Source organism: Aegilops tauschii, chromosome 5, assembly GCF_002575655.3.
Source record: "Aegilops tauschii subsp. strangulata cultivar AL8/78 chromosome 5, Aet v6.0, whole genome shotgun sequence".
Taxonomy (NCBI): domain Eukaryota; kingdom Viridiplantae; phylum Streptophyta; class Magnoliopsida; order Poales; family Poaceae; genus Aegilops; species Aegilops tauschii.
Window position 1 is genome coordinate 453,931,612 of NC_053039.3, and position 18,537 is coordinate 453,950,148.

General features: G+C 45.5%; 1 long non-coding RNA gene across 1 annotated transcript; it reads right to left on the reverse strand.

The window, feature by feature from the left end:
• Window positions 1–6,634: 6,634 nt before the first annotated feature.
• Window positions 6,635–10,697, reverse strand: LOC123493895 (uncharacterized). The gene is made up of 3 exons (XR_006663310.1): window positions 10,431–10,697; window positions 7,780–7,856; window positions 6,635–7,314 (listed from the first exon to the last, which is right to left on the reverse strand). It is a non-coding gene; the product is annotated as an uncharacterized lncRNA (long non-coding RNA).
• Between the last annotated feature and the right edge of the window lie 7,840 nt (window positions 10,698–18,537).

The window sequence follows — 18,537 nt, forward strand, 5'->3', positions numbered from 1 at the left end:
CGGGTGTGATAAGCTCTACATTCAAATACAATGGGTGCAAAACAGTTGCACAGGCGGAATACTCAGGTTAAACTTGACGAGCCTAGCATATGCAGATATGGCCTCGAAACACTGAGACCGAAAGGTCGAACGTGAATCATATAGTAGATATGATCAACATAGTGATGTTCACCATTGAAAACTACTCCATCTCACGTGATGATCGAACATGGTTTAGTTGATTTGGATCACGTGATCACTTAGATGATTAGAGGGATGTCTATCTAAGTGGGAGTTCTTAAGTAATATGATTAATTGAACTTTAATTTATCATGAACTTAGTCCTGGTAGTATTAGCATATCTATGTTGTAGATCAATGGCTCGCGTTTAGCTCCCCTGTTTTATTTTGATATGTTCCTAGAGAAAAATAAGTTGAAATATGTTAGTAGCAAAGATGCGGACTAGCTCCATGATCTGAGGATTTTCCTCATTGCTGCACAAAAGAATTATGTCCTTGATGCACCGCTAGGTGACAGACCTATTACAGGAGCAGATGCAGACGTTATGAACGTTTGGCTAGCGCAATATGATGACTACTTGATAGTTTAGTGCACCATACTTAACGGCTTAGAATCGGGACTTCAAAGACGTTTTGAACGTCATGGACCATATGAGATGTTCCAGGAGTTAAAGTTAATATTTCAAGCAAATACCCGAGTTGAGAGATATGAAGTCTCCAACAAGTTCTATAGTTAATAGATGGAGGAGAATAGCTCAAGCAGTGAGCATGTGCTCAGATTGTCTGGGTACTACAATCGCTTGAATCAAGTGGGAGTTAATCTTCCAGATAAAATAGTGATTGACAGAATTCTCTAGTCACCATCACCAAGTTACTAGAACTTCGTGATGAACTATAATATGCAAGGGATAACGGAAACGATTCCCAAGCTCTTCGTGATGCTGAAATCGACGAAGGTAGAAATCAAGAAAAGCATCAAGTGTTGATGGTTAACAAGACCACTAGTTTCAAGAAAAGGGCAAAGGGAAGAAGGGGAACTTCAAGAAGAACGGCAAGCAAGTTGCTGCTCAAGTGAAGAAGCCCAAGTCTGGACCTAATCCTGAGACTAAGTGCTTCTACTACAAAGGGACTAGTCACTGGAAGCGGAACTGCCCCAAGTATTTGGCGGATAAGAAGGATGGCAAAGTGAACAAAGGTATATTTGATATACATGTTATTGATGTGTACTTTACTAGTGTTTATAGCAACCCCGCGGTATTTGATACTAGTTCAGTTGCTAAGAGTAGTAACTCGAAACGGGAGTTGCAGAATGAACATAAACTAGTTAAGGATGAAGTGACGATGTGTGTTGGAAGCAGTTCCAAGATTGATATGATCATCATCGCACACTCCCTATACTTTTGGGATTAGTGTTGAACCTAAATAAATGTTATTTGGTGTTTGCGTTGAGCATGAATATGATTTGATCATGTTTATTGCAATACGGTTATTCATTTAAATTAGAGAATAATTGTTATTCTGTTTACATGAATAAAACTTTCTATGGTCATACACCCAATGAAAATGGTTTGTTGGATCTTGATTGTAGTGATACACATATTCATAATATTGAAGCCAAAAGATGCAAAGTTAATAATGATAGTGCAACTTATTTGTGGCACTAGTGTTGAGGTCATATTGGTGTAAAGCTCATGAAGAAACTCCATGCTGATGGACTATTGGAATCACTTGATTATGAATCACTTGATGCTTGCGTACCATGCCTCATGGGCAAGATGACTAAGACTCCGTTCTCCGGAACAATGGAGCGAGCCACTGACTTGTTGGAAATAATACATACCGATGTATGCGGTTCAATGAGTGTTGAGGCTCACGGCGGGTATCATTGTTTTCTGACCTTCACAGATGATTTGAGCAGATATGGGTATATCTACTTGATGAAACATAAGTCTGAAACATTTGAAAAGTTCAAAGAATTTCATAGTGAAGTGGAAAATCGTCGTAACAAGAAAATAAAGTTTCTACGATCTGATCGTAGAGGAGAATATTTGAGTTACGAGTTTGGTCTTCATTTGAAACATTGCGGAATAGTTTCGCAACTCACGCCACCTGGAACACCACAACGTAATGGTGTGTCCGAACATCGTAATCATACTTTATTAGGTATGGTGCAATCTATGATGTCTCTTACCGATTTACCACTATCGTTTTGGGATTATGCATTAGAGACAGCTGCATTCACGTTAAATAGGGCACCATCTAAATCCGTTGAGGCGACACCGTATGAACTATGGTTTGGCAAGAAACCAAAGCTGTCGTTTCTTAAAAATTGGGGTTGCGATGCTTATGTGAAAAAGTTTCATACTGATAAGCTCAAACCCAAATCGGAGAAATGTGTCTTCATAGGATACCCAAAGAAGAAAATTGGGTACACCTTCTATCACAGATCCGAAGGCAAAATATTTGTTGCTAAGAATGGATCCTTTCTAGAGAAGGAGTTTCTCTCGAAGAAGTGAGTGGGAGGAAAGTAGAACTTGATGAGGTAACTGTACCTGCTCCCTTATTGGAAACTAGTTCATCACAGAAATATGTTCCTGTGACTTCTACACCAATTAGTGAGGAAGCTAATGATGATCATGTAAAGATCAAGTTACTACCGAACCTCGTAGGTAAACCAGAGTGAGATCCGCACCAGAGTGGTACGCTAATTCTGTTCTGGAGGTATGTTACTTGACCATGATGAACCTACGAACTATGAGGAAGCGATGATGAGCCCAGATTCCGCGAGATGGTTTGAGGCCATGAAATCTGAGATAGGATCCATGTATGTGAACAAAGTGTGGACTTTGGTTGACTTGCCCGATGACCGGCAAGCCATAGAAAATAAATGGATCTTCAAGAGGAAGACGGACGTTGATAGTAGTGTTACTATCTACAAAGCTAGACTTGTCGAAAATGGTTTTGACAAAGTTCAAAGTGTTGACTACCATGAGATTTTGTCACTCGTAACGATGCTTAAGTCTGTCCGAATCATGTTAGCAAATTGCCACATTTTATGAAATCTGGCAAATGGATGTCAAAACTATATTCCTTAATGAATTTCTTAAAGAAGAGTTGTATATGATGCAACCATAAGGTTTTGTCGATCCTAAAGGTGCTAACAAAATATGCAAGCTCCAGCGCTCCATCTATGGACTGGTGCAAGCATCTCGGAGTTGGAATATACGTTTTGATAAAGTTGATCAAAGCATATAGTTTTATACAGACTTGCGGTGAAGCCTGTATTTACAAGAAAGTGAGTGGGAGCACTACAACATTTCTAATAAGTATATGTGAATGACATGTTATTTATTGGAAATAATGTAGAATTTTCTGGAAAGCATAAAGGAGTATTTGAAAGGAGTTTTTCAATGAAAGACCTCGGTGAGGCTGCTTACATATTGAGCATCAAGATCTATAGATAGATCAAGACGCTTGATAAGTTTTTTCAATGAGTACATACCTTGACAATTTTTTCGAAGTAGTTCAAAATGGAGCAGTCAAAGAAAGAGTTTTTGCCTGTGTTGCAAAGGTGTGAAGTTGAGTAAGACTCAAAGCCCGACCACGACAGAAGATAAAAAGAGAATGAAAGTCATTCCCTATGCCTCAGCCATAGGTTCTATAAAGTATGCCATGCTGTGTACCAGATGTATTGTATACCCTACACTGAGTTTGACAATGGAGTACAATAGTGATCTAGGAGTAGATCATTGGACAGCGGTCAAAATTATCCTTAGTGGAATAAGGATATGTTTCTCGATTATGGAGGTGACAAAAGGTTTGTCGTAAAGAGTTACATCAATGCAAGCTTTGACACAGATCTGGATGACTCTAAGTCTCGATCTAGATACATATTGAAAGTGGGAGCAATTAGCTAGAGTAGCTCCGTGCAGAGCATTGTTGACATAGAAATTTGCATAATACATACGGATCTGAATATGGCAGACCCGTTGACTATATTTCTCTCACAAGCAAAACATGATCACACCTTAGTACTCTTTGGGTGTTAATCACACGGCAATGTGAACTAGATTACTGACTCTAGTAAATCTTTTGAGTCTTGGTCACATGACTATGGGTGTTAATCACATGGTGATGTGAACTATTGGTGTTAAATCTCATGGCGATGTGAACTAGATTATTGACTCTAGTGCAAGTGGGAGACTGAAGGAAATATGCCCTAGAGGAAATAATAAAGTTATTATTTATTTCCTTATTTCATGATAAATGTTTATTATTCATGCTAGAATTGTATTAACCGGAAACATAATACATGTGTGAATACATTGACAAACATAGTGTCACTAGTATGCCTCTACTTGACTAGCTCGTTAATCAAAGATGGTTGAGTTTCCTAACCATAGACATGAGTTGCCATTTGATTAACGGGATCACATCATTAGGAGAATGATGTGATTGCCTTGACCCATTCCGTTAGCTTAGCACTTGATCGTTTAGTATGTTGCTATTGCTTTCTTCATGACTTATACACGTTCCTGTGACTATGAGATTATGCAACTCCCGTTTACCGGAGGAACACTTTGTGTGCTACCAAACGTCACAACGTAACTGGGTGATTATAAAGGTGCTCTACAGGTGTCTCCAAAGGTACTTGTTGAGTTGGCGTATTTCGAGATTAGGATTTGTCACTCCGATTGTCGGAGAGGTATCTTTGGGCCCTCTCGGTAATGCAGATCACTATAAGCCTTGCAAGCATTGTAACTAATGAGTTAGTTGCGAGATGAGGTATTACGGAACGAGTAAAGAGACTTGCCAGTAACGAGATTGAACTAGGTATTGAGATACCGACGATCAAATCTCGGGCAAGTAACATACCAATGACAAAGGGAACAACGTATGTTGTTATGCGGTTTGACCGATAAAGATCTTCGTAGAATATGTAGGAGCCAATATGAGCATCCAGGTTCCGCTATTGGTTATTGACCGGAGACGTGTCTCGGTCATGTCTACATAGTTCTCGAACCCGTAGGGTCTGCACGCTTAACGTTCGGTGACGATTTGTATTATGAGTTTATGTGTATTGATGTACCGAAGGTAGTTCGGAGTCCCGGATGAGATCGGGGACATGACGAGGAGTCTCGAAATGGTCGAGACGTAAAGATCGATATATTGAACGACTATATTCAGACATCGGAAAGGTTCCGAGTGATTCGGGTATTTTTCGGAGTACCGGGAAGTTACAGGAATACGGGGAAGAAGTATTAGGCCTTAATGAGCCTTAGTGGGAAGGAGAGGCAGCAGCCAGGAGGTGGCGCGCGCCCCTCCCAAGCCCAGTCCGAATTGGACAAGGGGTTTGGGGCGCGGCCCCCCTCTCCCTTCCTTATCCCCTCCCCTCCTTTCCCCTTCCCCTAGTTCGACTAGGAAAGAAGGAAACCTACTCCTACTAGGAGTAGGAATCCTACTCCCTTGGCGCGCCCCTCCTAGGGCCGGCCTCCTCCTCCCTTGCTCCTTTATATACGGGGGCAGGGGGCACCCCAAGAAACAGAAGTTGATCTGTTGATCTCTCCCAGCCGTGTGCGGTGCCCCCCTCCACCATATTCCACCTCGATCATATCGTAGCGGTGCTTAGGCGAAACCCTGCGTCGGTAGCAACATCATCACCATCATCACGCCGTCGTGCTGACGGAACTCTCCCGTGAAGCTCTGCTGGATCGGATCGAGCTGAACGTGTGCTGAACTCGGAGGTGCCGTACGTTCGGTACTTGGATCTGTCGGATAGTGAAGACGTACGACTACATCAACCGCGTTGTGCTAACGCTTCCGCTTTCGGTCTACGAGGGTACGTGGACACACTCTCGCCTCTTGTTGCTATGCATCACCATGCTCTTGCGTGTGCGTAGGATTTTTTTTGAAATTACTACGTTCCCCAACAGCTGGCTTCTTTGTTGAGCCTACGTAGGGCTGCGACGTCTTGATCTTCTGAGGCTGGGCATGACCTAGGAAAGTGTGTCCGGCAAGAGTAATCGAGCTTGTTGGGCAATGTGGTGTATCCCTGCAGGGAAGTTTATCTATTCGAATAGCCGTGTCCACGGTAACAGGACGCTTGGAGTTGTATTCCGACCTCTAACAACTAGAATCGGATACTTAATAAAACACACCCTGATAAGGTCCAGAGACAACCCGGTGATCTCTCTCTCACAGGGTGACGAGGAGAGGATCGTCGGTTAGGATTATGTTATACATTGTGACTTGTTGATACACCAGCTACACTCTTCTATATGCTTCAAGGTGGAGGCTGCCAGAAGCATAGTCTTCGCTAGGACTAGCTTTCCCCCTCTTATTCTGGCATCTGCAGTTTAGTCCACAGATACTACCCCTTTCATTGATACCAATGCATATGAAGTATACATCTGATGTCAATCTTGCGAGTACTTTGGATGAGTACTCACGATTGCTTTGCTCCCTCTTCCCCCTATACCCGGTTGCTGCGATCAGATGGTGGAGTGCAGGAGCCAGATGCTACCGCCGACGACTTCTTCTACCCCGAGGGTGCCTACTACTACGTGCAGGCTGCCGACGGCCATGAGTAGTTTAGGAGGATCCCAAGCAGGAGGTCTGTGCCTCTTCGATCTGTATCTATGTTTGTGCTAGCCATCTTATGACACCTTGTTTAACTTATGTCTGTACTCAGATATTGTTGCTTCCGCTGACTCATTTATGATCGAGCATTTGCATTCGAGCTCTCGAGGCCCCTGGCTTGTAATATGAAGCTTGTATGACTTAATTTGTTTTTAGAGTTGTGTTGTGATATCTTCCCATGAGTATCTGATCTTGTTCGTACATGTTTGTGTGTATGATTAGTGTACGATTGAAACGGTGGCGTCACAAAAGTCAGGGTGGTTCTGAAAAAATGCAATATAACGGTTCGGTTGTGACTTAAGTGTGTACTGCGGGCTAACTCACAGAAAATGCAGGGGGTTTTCGGCAAAATTGTGTGACTGACCGCTAGAAGCACTCCTTGCTTTATTATTACTAGCAAACATGCCCGTGCGTTGCAACAGGAGAAAAAATCGCTCCTCATAGACACACCCGACTACACCAATAAATTATTTGAAATCTTTCATGGTGCCATACCAGAAACAACATGATAAGTGATGTTGTGAATAAACATAAAAGTGAGACGATTTTTGAAGTGTACTGCAGTTGTGTCCAGTTTGTTAGACAACAAAAATATCTACCTGGTTGGCGGTATCGGTATCAATTCATGTCTTTGCTGTGTTCCTCCTCAGTCATACCCAACAAATAGTGCATTAGACTGAAAATAGTAAAGTACGCTTTAGTACTCAATGATAACATGTGCATAAGAGCACTATTTCTGCCTTGTTTTTTTGATTAGTTTAAATTGCTTACCACATGTGTCACGTGGTATTATTTCTACCTTGTTGATATATGTGTTTGCAACTGTAATTCAAATCAAGACTTAATTTGGTTGCAAACATATTAGATATCTCCAACGAAAACAATCAATCATTAAGTACATGCCTAAGGAAATATACATTTTTAAAATACCTCATATAAAGGAAATAATTAATTGAGGGTGCAACATAAACATAATTTTAGACATGATTAACATGAAAGATAATATTATATTTGGAATCTACACATTTTTCTGATCTATTTGCGTATATATAATTCTAAATTTAGAGTTAAGGTTTGAAAGATATAAATATTTTGAAAAGTAACTGAAGCTGCCAAAAAAAGAAGGTTAAAAAGAAAATACCCGGACAGAAATTGCAACAATGTGCAGTCCATATACTAAGATGGAATTTGCGCGAGGCAGTTCTATCTTACGCCAACCTGAAATCAAAGAGAAAGTGAATTGTTTTTGCCACTTATGGGTTGGCATTGGTGGGGTAATTCATGCCAACTTCGAGGGTAATTTAGATGACGGTGAACGGGCAGAAGCACTCCGTACTTTATACTTAGATAATGATAAAGATAAAGATTATAATTAATATAGGTATAGATATATATATTTTCAGAATACGTCGATGAAAAAAACAAGGAACCAACAAAAGTCAAACTCATGGCCATATATAACTTAGCACACCAAGACACAACGTACCACTTAGCTAGCAGCACTTTCCTGGTCAATAGTTCTTGAAGTCTTCTCTATATCTAGTTAAAAAAATTGAATTCAAAATTGAATTACAAATTTCGCCTGAAATTTGTTCGGTATTTCTTGGTAACTGCAGTGACCGAGAATCTCACCTCCCCACAAGAAAATTTGTTCATTCATAATGCAAAACCTTGGACTTATGTACCCTATGTGTTGTAATATATTGAAGTTGTGTTTGATGCCAAATCTGCACTATATACAAGAAGATATAGATCTTTGGGCTAATATGCAGGACGCATCTGCTGAGCCCGGGGTGCCACAGGATTGCGGAGGAGCGGGCAGCTAGGGGGGCACACTATTCTCAAAAAAGAAAAGAAAAAAGCTAGCCTCGGCGTACTCCACGGCGGCCGCGGCATGGACACGGGTATTAAGCGGCGGCCGCATCAGTCCAAGGTAACCAAAAATATGGTAGTACAATATTTTGCTACTCTCGGAGCGTTTTTTAACGGAAAAACTAACGCCCACACGTGTGGCAACATTGCAACTCGCCCACACGCCTGAATCACCGTCTAGTTAAATTTGCACGAATCTTGACACACAGATGCAGTTTTCGCGTGCCACGTAGGACAAGGCCGGTGTGTGGGCGTCGGAGAGGTCGCCCACATGCCCCACAGCACGCAGTTGCCAGCTGCGCTGTGTGGGCGAACTAGCTTTTGCCCACACAGCCACCACCTAGTCCACGCGCGAGTGGTGAACTGCTTTTCGCCCACATGATAGCCATACGTTGTTGGATGGCAACTGCAGTTGCGTGTACATGGCAACTAGGTAAACACACATGGCAACTATGATTCGTTTGCTAGACGGCAACTGCAGTTGCGCGTACGTGGCAATCAGGTAAACATACATGGCAACTGTGATTAACCACATGTGGCAAGTAGGTAAACACACATGGCAACTATTGTTTGACCATACGTGGCAAGTAGTTAATCACACATGACAACTATGGTTTAATTACACGCGGCAACTACCATAAATTAGACATGGTAACTATAGTTAACCAAAACAGAGAGAGTTGTCATGCTTTTACAATCATATTTGCCATCCTGGGTAACTACATCTGCCATCCCGGATGGCAACTAAATCGTCATGCCGCGGATACCTATTGTAGCTGCGCCAGGACGTGTGGGCATATTTTCTTCGTGCAACACCAGCGGTGTGGGGATGAATAGTACTTGTTGGGCGTGTGGCACGAAGTAGCTACGCCCACACGTGTGGGCAATTCTACTATTCGTCCACACACAACCCGTGTGGGCTGCCCCCCGCTTATGCCACACGGTGTATGGATTAATGCCTATTATGCCACGCGTGTGGTGGATATCGGCGTCCTTTTCTAATGTCTGGTCCTCGTGGTCCAAGACTTCTTGCTATCTAATGTGGTACATCAAACATATGTGCAGCAGTCCGATTGTTTGAACGTTGCGAAAACCGAAGGCAAACATGAATAAGGTTTGGTGTAGTCCGAGCACACTATGCACAAGCCTTGGACCTCGCCACAAACCAACTTTTTCTCTGCCGCTCACCTCTCTCCTCTCTTCATTAGACAAGAAGTGGACACTTGATTAACCGTGTTAGATGGTGGCCTTCCTATCTGTTTTTCGCAGACACGTCCGGACGTGTTCATGCATATTTAGCATATTTAGTGTGCGATTTGATGCACAACGATTGGAGATTCCTGTACCTATGAGGGCATCTTCAATAAATAGTATGGTAGTTTTGTTGGTAAAATGTTCATGTCATCAACCAATAAGCTATCATACAACTACTCCAATGAGTTGTATCTAAGCTATCCAATGGATGACGAGAAAATAAATGTGATTGCTCTTTATTTCACCTTGGAGCTTGTGCATACGTTGTTAGTTATTCTACATACAACTTTGCTCTCTCTCCATATTTATTACATGCCACATCATCACTATGTCCTAGGTGGCAAATTTACCAATACCTATCTTACAGCTGTTGGAGATGCCCTGAGGGGCCAAGACAAACATCCTCTTTCCACTATTTATTCCTTTTTTTTTACAAAGCACCAATACAGCTCGTTTGTCACACTGTCAGAGCAGGAGCTGCTACAAACCTCCAATACGTTAGATCTAATAGGTTGAACCGAAGCCAGGCCATATAGCTATCCAAAGAGAGAAGAGAGGATGCCAACGCCAGCCAGTAACTAACTGACTGACCGACTACAAGCGTTAGAACAAGCGGGTCATTCCTGAAGAACACATGACATGCATCAGTAGCAGCAGAAGACATACCTCTCTCCAGTCTCCGCACCGCTGGCAACAAGACAACCTCGATCGGCTTCTCCGCTGTAAGGCGATGCCGTGTTTGGCCGCTGAAAGAAGGAGCTCCAGCGCGCGCCTGGAGGGTTAGCCGCGGTGTGGCCTCTAGATCTAGCGAAGGCAATTAGAAGTCAACGATTCGATTGGCGACGGGTTTGCCTGGGATGATTGGATATGTGGAAGGTAGCAGGTGGATTAGGGAAGGAGGCGACCACGACATTGCCTGCCGGCGCTTTTGCGGAGAGGCCCAGGAAAGTGACCTGCTGCGGTATAGGCGTCTCACGCGCTCACCTAAGAAAAATCGGGAAATTATTTGTATATACCCAGCCGGCGGAGGGCGGACCAGCCTGAGCGGTTGGCCAGCCGAGCGTTTTCTTGTTCGCATAGCCGGCCGAGAGTTCCCACCAAAATCCCGTTCAAGCCACTCCGGCCAGTTCCCCAATTAGTTAATTATTAATTAATCGAGCAGCTCCCCAATTAGTTAAAAATCAGCCGGCAAGAATTAAGTCTTTTCTATGTCGAGTTTAAAAGAATTTGATTTCAAAATTAAATTTTAAATTTCGTCTGAAATATGTTCGGTATTTCTCGGTAACATTGGTAACCGAGAATATCGCCCCCCATGAGAAAATTTGTCCATTCAAAATATAAAACCTTTTTTGTTCGGTATCGATTCGAGCTAGGCTTGCTCTCCACTTCTCCTGGCGCTGTCGTTTGCCACCCCAATTCTTCTCCAGTGTCCGCACCCCGATGCCACCCCATTCCACCGCGCCGGAGTGCCACCCCCCTCGGTACCCATCACTAGCGTGATGGTTACCTCAGTTTCACCTGGCGGCCCTTTTCCGACCTTCTTCGCGTCTTTTAGGGTGTGATGAAATAGAACTGTTGATTGTGTCCGACCTCACAAAACAATCGTTTACCTACATGTTGGCGGCAAGCATTTGTTATTCCTATTTAGGAAAAAATATCCTAATTTAGCCTAGTAGTTACATGTCAGAAGTATCAGACTTTAGACGTGAAAATAAAAAGCAATTCCATTGCATATTAGACTTTAGAGACATCTCACTTATAGCTAATCACGACAAAGCATAATTGTTGATTGACTTGATTCCACAAACTATGTTTCATCAGATACAGGTTAGTCCAGATATGATTCCAGGTCTAGTCCATCCGATAAGCTAGTTCTCATTCATAAAAAAATGGGAGAATTCACCCATTGCAAACCCTTTCTATAATTATTTTCTAAACAAAATGCAATAGTGGTTTTATTAAACACAACTAGTTAACCCAATGCAACAAAACTATGGCCCTTATTTGCTCAAGCATACCAATACACCATCTCATCCAAATCTACACAAAAAGGGAATCTGCTATTTCTAATACAAAATGCAGAGCACTGTTGACTCTAACTGAGCTTTAATGCCACAAATTATACTAGTAATTAGCATTTCACTTTATTGCAGTTTTACAAGTACCGTTTCATCTGACTCGGACTTGACGCAGCTCCCTTACCCCCTCGCTCGCTCCCTCCAGGGCGATCGGGGGGGGGGGGGGGGAGCCCCCCGGCCGCCGCCACCTCCCCCCTCTCTTCCACCTCGTCGTCCCCAGAGGCGAGCGCCGGTGATGGGGACGGGCAGGGATCTAGGCTACAGCCCCACGGTCTGGAGGGATTGATGACGCGAGATCTAATATGGACTTCGTCTTTCCCGGCGGTTTGGTGCTGCTCAGGTGGCTTCATAGGGAGGGCGCGTCGGTAGTGGATGTGGCCAATCGACGGTGATGGATCCCCGCAGTTGCGGCTTCGATCGTGGCGGTGCCGGCATCTCCTCCGCCGGGGATGACGGGACAGGTGGTGGGTTCTTGTGGCGGTGTCGGTGCCGGCGGATCTTGGGATCCCGCTCCCGAGATGTTGCAGGACGCGCGTGGCGGCCGGAGCTTCCTGCAGCGCCGAAGACGCTGGATGCCGGATCGCGGCGGCTGTTGTCATTGTATGCGCCATGATAGCGGCTGTCGCGATGGTGGGTGCTCCCTGTAGTGCCCGGAATCGGCACGGCAACCCTTCTTCATCGACGGCGGCGGACTCCAGGGTTGTGTGGGTGACTCAGAGTCTAGATCTCGAGGTGGCAACGGCCTTTCTGAGGATGCTGGTTGTATGGGATGTCCCCTCCATCAACAGATCGAGTTCGATGTGGCTCGGCAGGTGACACATGCGCCTCTTTCGGAGTTGTTGAGCAGTGCCTATCCCCGGCAGGTGAAGGCACCGATGGATGCACTACCAGTGGATGCTACACACAACGTCTTATACGGAGACGTCAAGCCATTCTTGCTACCGGCAGGTGATGCACGGTGGCTCTGGTGGAGGTGTCATGTTTAGCTTCTTACTGTTGGATCGAAGGTGGTGCGACAGTAGTGGGAGGCAGGCGGTATGGACGTCTTTGTCTTTCGTTGTCTTTTTCAAGGGTTTCTAGCTATCGAGGCGTTGGTAGACGGATAAGGGATGCACTCATGATCTCTGATCGGGCTATGTCGATGCGCGCCTACATCGTGTCCTTGCTGAAGGTGCTGGATTGAAGCTTGGCTTTGGGGATGAGAATCTGGAGTCCAATCTTGTGGTGGACTCGCCATCATCGGCGTACGATGCGGCGATTCCTTCTTGAAGGTGTAGCCTATGAGTTGTGTATTTTTCGTTTCTGATGTGTCTTGTAACATAGGGTTAGTGGCTATCTGGGGGAGTTACTGTCGCGAGGTATACGACCCCAAGGTATGTTTTCCTCTTTATTTCGGGTCGAGGTTGTTCGGCCACTCGATTTTGTTTTATTGATAATATATGGTTGTATGCATCGTTCTGATGCAGAAGCCGGGGTGATCCTCCTTTTCCAAAAAAAATGACTCAGATTTTACAACATGGACTGATCTCATTGGCAACCGTGGCCCTTTTAATCATGCCATCAACCTCCAAAATTAATTAAAAAATGATAAATCCAGCAGGAGATCGTTCTAATCAATCATCTATTTGCACACTTAAAATGTGAAGTCACTAAGCAATAGATCCATCAAACTAATCACTCTTCATATGCTGATCTGTCACAGAAAAAGCAAACTATAAATTTTTGAACTACGCAAAGCTTTTGGGGATTTCACCAAACACCCAACTCGCATGTACTTGTCTGTATCTACAAGCCCTAATTCTCACTCTAGTAACTGTGTACATCCGAGACAGTTTTTTTTTTTTGAAAAGGAGGTTTGCCCCTGGCCTCTGCATCTGAAGGATGCATGCATTCATCTTATTAAAAAGTCTCAAAGTATCATAAAGTTATAAAATTATTACAACTCACAAGCGGAGCAAAGAGAAATATAAAGAGGCTCAATATCACAACCGGTATAACAACAAAGGACAAACTCCGTAGACTCCTATCCTGTTATGCGACCGCCATCCAAACCGGTTAAATATAGCACGTGCTACCATCTCCCACTGGTTGCACCCAGTAACCAATGGCTCCCTGGAGTCCGTAGGAGTGAGTAAGGACCACGTATGGATCCATGCTATAGCTCTGAAAATGACCTGCAAGAATGTTAAAATATGTTGTCTGTTAAAAATCATATCGTTCCTGCAATTCCATATAGCCCTTTGGACCCCTCCTCCTGAACCCGTGCGACCGCTGCTGGGCCGCACCGGGCGGCCACCTCCAGACCTCCTCTCGACTTCTCGTGCATCCCCCTCCCTCCGCCGCCGCCGGCAACGTCGCTGGGCGAAGGCCCCATGGCGCGGCGGCGGACCTCCTCTGGTGTTCCGAGATCTAAGGCGGCGGCGGCGCGATTTGGACCTCCCTCCGATGAGGATGGCGGGCAGCGGCGGCCGGGGCGCTGCGAGGGCCTTGGCTGCAGCCGACGGGAGTCGTACAAGATAGTGGCAACGGCGGCCGGGGTGCGTCCCGGCTTGATCTAGGACCTTCGGGTCTAGGCGGGCGGCTGCCGTTATGTCCTCAAACTGCTGCATCTCATCGGACTGGGCGACGGCTCGCTGAAGCACTCCGGGTCTGCATCGCATCATGAGGATTATGACGGTGGTGGTCATCTCCTACGTCGGAGGTGGTCGACCTGAGGCTGGATGATCGGATCTCAAGATTTGTAATCTAGTCCCGGCTGCGAGTCGGTGAGATATAGTTGCCGGTGAAAAACGAGCCGATGGCAGACGATGGCGGCGTTCTACGTCGTTACCTTGATGAAGGCGTCATTCTGTAAATACTGTCGACCCACTCGTGCAGCTCCGGGGGAAACCCTATGATCTGGTTTTCCAGATCAGACGATGATGACACTGCGGTGTCATTTCTCTCTTGGGAGCATCGTTTGTGGAGCAGCGATCCAAGTCAGAGGTAGGAGGTGGAGCGGCTTCGTCTTGCACGGACCTTCGGTGGAGATGTCAAATCATGCCTGCCCGACAGGTGCTACGCTTTGTCATGCCTGGTCGGCAGGTGTTACGCACGACAGATCTTCCAGAGACTTCTAGCTGTGTCGGCTGATGGTACTTGGCGGCATGGTGCTAAGGTGTATCGGCGGCGACCGCAACGTGCTAAGCAGTTCGTGCATAGGGAGGTGGTGACGTTGGGCGCCGTGGTGGTGTCAACGGAGCTAGACCGGACAATGATGATGCGTCAGTACAACTCTGAAGATGGAGTGGTGGCAGTTGGCGGCAACAAACTTTGAGAGCGCGCCGAATCGATATGTGCCCCATACCTGGCAAGTGGCTTGGTTGGGGCCTTAGGTCTTAGATGTTAGGCTTGGCTACGAGGTTTGTGGTATTAGGCCCGGACTATCAGCTTCCCTTCATAAATTGGATAGGAGCAGCGACAGATATTGCCTAGATGGTGGCTTCATACTTACTGTTGTATTTATTTGTACGGTCTTTTGTGAATAATTAATAAAGTGCTGCATGTATCCCCCAGATGCAGAGGCCGGGGGTCTTCCTCTTTTTCTATTTTTTTCATATAGCCCAAATAAGCGCACATATCCCAATCCGAATGCTAGACGCAGTAGTATGATCAACTCCAGTTAACCACGTCCCAAATAACGATTCAATGCTAACTGGAGGAGTAATGTTAAGGGCTATATGAATCGTGCGTCAAAGTAATTTCGTGAGAGGGCAATTTATGAATAGGTGTTGTATTGTTTCATCATAATCACAAAAGAACATCCTGTACTGCCTACCCACTGTTGCTTTAGTAAATTATATTTGGTGAGGATCACTTGCTTGTGGACAAACCACATAAATTTTTCAATTCGCAAGCGAACCTTAACCCTCCAAATATGTATCGATCTCGGGATTGGGCCAGAATTAATTAGATCCATATAAAAAGACTTTACCGTAAACACTCTGTTTCTCGCCAACTTCCATTGCAACGAATCAGGTTGGTCGGATAACTTAACATCTATCAATCTCCGTACCAAGAGCATTCAGGAATTCCAACGCTCCCCAACCAACGATTGCCTGTACTGAATATTCAAGGGTATCGATTGAAAAACTGTGCCCACGTAATCCTCCTTATGATTGCACAATATTATATAGGGTGGGGTATTGTATGGCTAGTGGCGTCTCCCCTAACCATGTATCTGTTGGAAATATGCCCTAGAGGCAATAATAAATGGTTATTATTATATTTCTTTGTTCATGATGATCGTCTATTGTTCATGCTATAATTGTATTGTCCGGAAATCGTAATACATGTGTGAATACATAGACTACAACGTGTCCCTAGTAAGCCTCTAGTTGACTAGCTCGTTGATCAACAGATAGTCATGGTTTCCTGACTATGGACATTGCATGTCATTGATAACGGGATCACATCATTAGGAGAATGATGTGATGGACAAGACCCAATCCTAAGCATAGCATAAAAGATCGTGTAGTTTCATTTGCTAGAGCTTTTCCAGTGTCAAGTATCTTTTCCTTAGACCATGAGATCGTGCAACTCCCGGATACCGTAGGAGTGCTTTGGGTGTGCCAAACGTCACAACGTAACTGGGTGACTATAAAGGTGCACTACGGGTATCTCCGAAAGTGTCTGTTGGGTTGGCACGGATCGAGACTGGGATTTGTCACTCCGTGTGACGGAGAGGTATCTCTGGGCCCACTCGGTAATGCATCATCATAATGAGCTCAATGTGACTAAGGCGTTAGTCACGGGATCATGCATTGCGGTACGAGTAAAGAGACTTGCCGGTAACGAGATTGAACAAGGTATTGGGATACCGACGATCGAATCTCGGGCAAGTAACATACCGATTGACAAAGGGAATTGCATATGGGATTGACTGAATCCTCGACATCGTGGTTCATCCGATGAGATCATCGTGGAACATGTGGGAGCCAACATGGGTATCCAGATCCCGCTGTTGGTTATTGACCGGAGAGGCGTCTCGGTCATGTCTGCATGTCTCCCGAACCCATAGGGTCTACACACTTAAGGTTCGGTGACGCTAGGGTTGTAGAGATATATGTATGCGGAAACCCGAAAGTTGTTCGGAGTCCCGGATGAGATCCCGGACGTCACGAGGAGTTCCGGAATGGTCCGGAGGTGAAGAATTATATATGGGAAGTCCAGTTTCGGCCACCGGGAAAGTTTCGGGGGTTACCGGTATTGTACCGGGACCACCGGAAGGGTCTCGGGGGTCCACCGGGTGGGGCCACCTATCCCGGAGGGCCCCATGGGCTGAAAGTGGAAGGGAACCAGCCCTTAGTGGGCTGGGGCGGCCCCCTTGGGCCTCCCCCTGCGCCTAGGGTTGGGAACCCTAGGGTTGGGGGGCGCCCCCCTTTGGCTTGTGGGGCAAGCCACCCCCTTCCCCCCTTTGGCCGCCGCCCCCCTGAGATCCCATCTCCAGGGCCGGCGCTCCCCCAGGGGGCCTATATAAAGGGGGGGGGGAGGGAGGGCAGCAACATCTCAGCCTTGGGCGCCTCCCTCCTCCCCTGCTACACCTCTCCCTCTCGCAGAAGCTCGGCGAAGCCCTGCCGAGACCCGCTACGTCCACCACCACGCCGTCGTGCTGCTGGATCTCCATCAACCTCTCCTTCCCCTTGCTGGATCAAGAAGGAGGAGACGTCGCTGCACCGTACGTGTGTTGAACGCGGAGGTGCCGTCCGTTCGGCACTCGGTCATCGGTGATTTGGATCACGGCGAGTACGACTCCGTCATCCACGTTCATTGGAACGCTTCCGCTCGCGATCTACAAGGGTATGTAGATGCACTCCTTTCCCCTCGTTGCTAGTATACTCCATAGATGCATCTTGGTGAGCGTAGGAAAATTTTAAAATTATGCTACGATTCCCAACAGTGGCATCATGAGCCAGGCCTATGCGTAGTTACTATGCACGAGTAGAACACAAAGCAGTTGTGGGCGTTGAGTTTGCCAATTCTTCTTGCCGCTACTAGTGTTTTCTTGTTTCGGCGGCATTGTAGGATGAAGCGGCCCGGACCGACCTTACACGTACGCTTACGTGAGACAGGTTCCACCGATTGACATGCACTAGTTGCATAAGGTGGCTAGCGGGTGTCTGTCTCTCCTACTTTAGTCGGAACGGATTCGATGAAAAGGGTCCTTATGAAGGGTAAATAGAAATTGGCAAATCACGTTGTGGTCATACGTAGGTAAGAAACGTTCTTGCTAGAAACCTACAAACCACGTAAAAACTTGCAACAACAATTAGAGGACGTCTAACTTGTTTTTGCAGCATGTGTTATGTGATGTGATATGGCCAGAAGATGTGATGAATGATATATGTGATGTATGAGATTGATCATATTCTTGTAATAGGAATCACGACTTGCATGTCGATGAGTATGACAACCGGCAGGAGCCATAGGAGTTGTGTTTATTATTTTGCATGACCTGCGTGTCATTGAATAACGCCATGTAAATTACTTTACTTTGTTGCTAAACGCGTTAGCCATAGAAGTAGAAGTAATCGTTGGCGTGACGACTTCATGAAGACACAATGATGGAGATCATGATGATGGAGATCATGGTGTCATGCCGGTGACGAAGATGATCATGGTGCCCCGAAGATGGAGATCAAAGGAGCATAATGATA